Here is a 5,809-nt window from a genome sequence, read left to right as displayed (position 1 = left end):
TGGAGCATCTAAACCGAGTTACATGAACTCAACTTTCGGGCATGCAAACCCAACAAAAAGAGTTATAAACTAAAAATAACTAAAACTGGATGAAAGCCTTCACGAATAATGTGAAGGCTCACCTCAGCAACAGAATCCATACGTAAAGACCGTCAACCACACGTGTCTCTCTCTGCAACTGTATCTGTAGTTATGCAAGTAAGAAATGATCTATTTATAAATATAACATTATAAGATCCTCGACCCGCTACTTAAATACCCCTGGAACAAGTGTTAGAAAATACAAGGCACAGTAAAATTCTCAAATAATATGTACATAACGTCTCTCATAAAGTAATGTCAATAAGATCCAAAGGAAGTTCAAAAAGCCACTCTGTATCTCAACTAAGCCAACTCTCACAACTTGTTATAAACGACAGTGAAGATAATCGGGCTAACACCCCGACAAGTCCACGACAGCATATATAGTTCCCCAAAAGTCTACTACAGTAGCATGTACAAGCCCCTAAAATAATACAGCAGCATAAGTAATACCCCTAACATATTACGACAGCTATGTATGCCCCTAGAGACTATAACGGCAGCGAAGAAAATATGTTCAACACCTCAACATCAAAGGTTAAAGTCTCACTTACTTCGCTAATAACAAGGTTTCCAACTTTTCAATGTGTAGAACGTCAACCAACAATGACCAAAAGGATCAATCTAAAACAAAATATTAAATAACAATATCAATTATACTATTCGGGGTCAAGTCTCAGCATTCCTAACCTTTAAGTTTAGAGCTAAATCTTAATATCTCATGCCTTAACCCATGAGTTTAAGAATAATCTAATGAGAGAGAGGTTGCCAAAACAAAAAATTCAATTGAATGGCCAATGGTTTCATCACTGTTAATCAATATCTTATCATGAATATTTCCCCTTGCTGATTTATTTAAAGGGATGCAATTATCAAACTGAAACAACAACTAATGAAAGAATAAGGTTTCTGTACACGTAGTGCACTTTGTTTCTTGTTTTTCTTTCTCTTTTCTTTATTTTATTTTTCAATACCAATTCAACATTAACAAAATTAATCCCTTCAGTTCAGAAAAATAATAAGTCCCAATTAATTCTATTCGATTATTTAACATCATGAACAAACACCTATACTAATATCATGAGCAGCCACTGTCCTACTGTACGTGTATTTTACTTTCCATGACAAAGAACAATGAAAACAAAATTCTTACCTTAAAAACTGAAAATCTTCAATTCCACTTTTTTGTTCTCCAACTTATATATTTTTCTTCTACATTGCCTGCTGATATCTTTCAAGAATAAAAGGAGCATATATAGCCCAAGTCTTTTGCTTGTAACGTTAGTATCTGAAACTGAAGGAGGTTTTTGGCTGGATCCTTTTAATTCCCTTAATTAACATTAATAACTAGTTAAAATTACCAATTAACCCTTCTTTTTAAAAAAATTAACAAGTTGAGCTATTACACTATAGACCCATGATATAGACATGTGAATAAAATATTTTAGGCGACAACAATGATATAGGAAGCAAAATATAACTTCAATGTGATACTTTGGAACTTATATGATTCAATGAGCTTCATTAGGAATATATATAAATGAGCCATGAAGGCAGGTAAAAGTAAGGTCATTGGGCATGTAGCAGTGGTTCATTAAGGTGTATAACACGTGAGAAAGTAGTTCTACTTAGTTCATGGTTCATTTAAAACACAATTAGACATTTCAAATAGGAGCATACGACACAATAAATATTTCAAATACACCAGCAAGTAACAAGAGTACAAGTTCAAGTTTATGCACAAATATTAGTCTTTTTATCACATAAATAGTCTAACCTGAAGAACTCAAATTGTAAACCAAACAATTATCATAAGTTCCTCAGCTTATAAAAGAGTTTATACAACCTTGATACTCAATTAAATACATCTTTAATTTCCAGTAATTCCTGCATGTTGATATGAATCACGATCAGTGTAAATATTATAGTTTGTGCAAATTGCACTAAATCCTCAAAATAGTAAATATGTACATCCCCACTGTCTAGTGTTGTAACTTAGTTTTGAATAGATAAACGACAGAACCAAGCTTTATAACCTATCATTAAAGTTCTAGGTTTATGTCTAAAGGTTTCAAAGAATTCATAATCACCAATAGATACATTTTATACAAAAAGATATCATTTAAATACTAGCAATAGCACATAGGGGGTTTCTGAATTGGAAAGCTAGACATAACTTCTCCTCTCTTGCATCCGCTATTTTGTGTCCTAAAATCAAAACCAACTTTTGTCATAAATATAAAAAATGTGTTAAATTTCCAAACATATATTTTTAATTAAATAAAAATGAATCTCTAAACAACTAGATAAACTATGTTTACTAAACCCTATAAAATTTTAAAATGTGTTTAAGTTACTTACATAGACCTTATCATATATCTAAACCCTCAATATTTCCTTGATTATTCGTGTTTGATCGCGTATGAACTATTCTTAAGACAAGAGGTTCTCCATTTATTTACTTTCCAACTAGGCACTACATCCATAATAACATGAGCTATCGACAAGTAATAATTATTACAAATGAGTGAGTACAATATAATCGGGAAGCTCTGTGAGATATTCTTCAATAGTACACTAGATTCAAAATCTTGAAATCAAGGGTCATGCCATGAACAGAGAAGAATAGCCTTTACATATTTGTTCATGTTTTTTAAGCTATTAAAATACCATGATTCAACCTTCCTTTTAAGGTGCTAGTCTACGCTGATAAAAATGGTAAAGCTAGTGTTAATAGCCAATCAACACACAAATTTACCCGGCCCCCATAAGCTTGGTAGGTGCCAAATAACCGCAATCCCATGATATGAAAATGTAATGAAATAAAAAACAATCAGAGCTGAATAAACCCTAGCTTCAACAATCTTATCTACCCCTACTTTAGCTCATACAACCTCATAACTATGACCCGACAACCTATTGCTGATAACTCGCAACCAATTCTATCTATGCTGATTTTTACATCACCATAACACCAGCTACTTACTATTACACAACTATATGAAATGTAATGCGATGTATGTGGTGTAGGCACTCACTCCAATCTCAAGCCTCAAGGGAATGTAATGCATGTGGTGTAGGGGAACTCCCCGATCCTAGCCTCAAAAGGAATGAAATGCATGTACATATGTACCATGCATATGTATGTGGGCAACCAATATGCAAATCCTATCACAATTACAATTTCAGCTTACCAACAATCCATAATGAAAGTAAGTAAATAGCTATGTGGGTCGACAAGACCACCATAATATCTAAAAGCACGCAAATCGCTATGCCAGCCGACAAGACCTCCATGATATCTAAAAGCATGTAACCCACTGTGTAATCAAACATTTAGATACTTATCAACTTCCTTCAAGAATTCTTCATGTGACTGACCTCACAATGTTCTTCATATATTCTTATTCATCACAATCGCCATAAAGGTAATTTGATGTGGCCGACAAGATCCATTACTAAATGTCCATATATGTTTCATAATGAAATGCCGCTTCACCAACTTCATGCAATAATCTTTCTTGTTTTTAGAAGTCCCAAATATGATCGACCCAGGTTTGCACTATTATCTTGTACAAGAATTCACTTACTAAATTCAGGCAGCACTAATCAAATAATAGGGAGGAGAAAGAGGAAATAGCAAAGATTCAAAACCTTCCCCAATAAATATAAAAAATTAAAGCATAATATGTAACGTTTATGTTATCACACTAACTCCAATATTTTCTTCTACACAAACTGATGTAATCATCGGGCGACTCAAGAAAATAGATACAGGTGGATTTACTAGCGAACAAATATGTATAGTTACATTTTAAAACATGAAAAAAGGATATTTAGAAATCTACTATGGGATAGTTAAAATATATTGCAAAGAAAGCGTCCTGTTTCTCCATTTAATACAGAACAAAATCACCGGATAGAAATTTTTAACAAGAATAATATCAACCATAATTTAATGGCATCAAAAAAATCTATTATTTGATAAGACACTAAACCCGAAAATTACATATATTATGAATCATGCCAAAATAAATAAATAGCCTTAACATACCTAATATGAGCTTGAATGACTTGAGAGAGATAATCAATTTTCCTTTTCGGGAACCAAATATTGAGTCCAAATATTTTTCTACCAAATTACCTCTTGGCGTGAAAAAGTTTATATACACATCTGCAGAATATGTGCAACAATCCTTTAATGAAGAGAGTTGAAAGAAAATCACATTTGCAACCCCAATTTACGTGTAACTGTGGCTTGCCAAGTTGATTACTATAATTGCTTTTAAAATTGAAACCTTATATATCCATAACTAGTAACTAATAAAGATATGCTAAGTGTCAGATTTCAATGTTGTTAAAAGGAGTTGTCCACCTCCTCTACTTCCGCGTGGTGTAGAGGTGGCGTTAGTGAAAATATTTTTGTCCCCATACATAGGTACTCGAATATTTCATAAACTCGTGGTAAAATAAATGTAATATATTCAATGTATCATAACTAGTAGAAAAATAATTTGAATAAATCCTAACTCATACAATAATAGTTTTTCAACATAGCTAAACTTCGTATCTCCGCTAATAGTAAAAAATTACAAATCTTTCTTAAATAAGTACATACACAAATGTATTGTAACTAATATATATCTTTTAGATATATTAAAAACAGTTTAGGAAGACATTAAAAATTTCACATTTTACCAAATTCAAATTTAAGTCACTATATTGAAATTCAAATCAAATATTTTCTCACACACTTGATATTAATAAAACTCTTAAAAAAAAGCTCGTAGGCCCTTGATACGGGATGAAGGACATCGTGAACTCCTGGGGTGTTACACTAAAGGGACATAATATATAGAATCCTATAATTTCGAGTAACATGATTTCTGTAGGTGTAGAACTTTTCATCTACAGGTTAGGCTTGAACATGGTAAGAGTATGTAGTCAAACTCAGTTTTTAGTATTTATACATGCATACATGAGAATTATAAATTTCAAATGATAAAGAGTGGTATTTGAAAGTGAAATCATAGTTGAGAAGTGTTTCTAATCTTAACGGTTGTCAGTAGTGTTGTACGACAAGAGAGGCCTTGTTCTTATTCCATGCCCAATGTGCTCATGTTTTATGTGCTATAACTTCAGATTGAGTGACATTTATGTCCAAATCTTTTGATTCGTAATCTGTGAACCTGCGTTAGTTGACCATGAAACTCAGGATATCTTGGTTTTTCATATGACATGTGCCTACGATTCCTTTCCATCGAACGTTATGAGAATTCCTCATGAGGATGATGTCTATGATTATGACTTAGGGTAAAGGTAAGCTTCAGAAGAGAACTCCCTTTTTCCACGCTTTAAGAGGACAATAATGGCTAGGTCCATATTCCTATATAGTCTTCAAGGAAGATGTATAAGGTAATTGTCACGATCTGAGACTACCCTCTAGTCATAATACATTCTTAGAACCACAAGTGATCCCATGCCAACCATTGGTACTGGCATAATACATGAGCAATGGATTAGAACATGTATAAGAGCTAAGCTAACTGAGCGAAAGCATAATCATGAGATAAATTATTTCAATATAGTACAATTAAAATTTTATTCACAATATCTGTAATGTGAAAAGAAAGAGAAATTGAATGCAACCCTGACTTACTATCTATGAAGCCTCAATTAATACTAACTATAGGTATCCCCAACTATCCCAAATCAGTTCATACGAATA

Source organism: Capsicum annuum, chromosome 1 (assembly GCF_002878395.1).
Source record: "Capsicum annuum cultivar UCD-10X-F1 chromosome 1, UCD10Xv1.1, whole genome shotgun sequence".
NCBI lineage: Eukaryota > Viridiplantae > Streptophyta > Magnoliopsida > Solanales > Solanaceae > Capsicum > Capsicum annuum.
The sequence above is the reverse complement of the archived record's forward strand: the minus strand, read 5'-3'. Positions refer to the sequence as shown.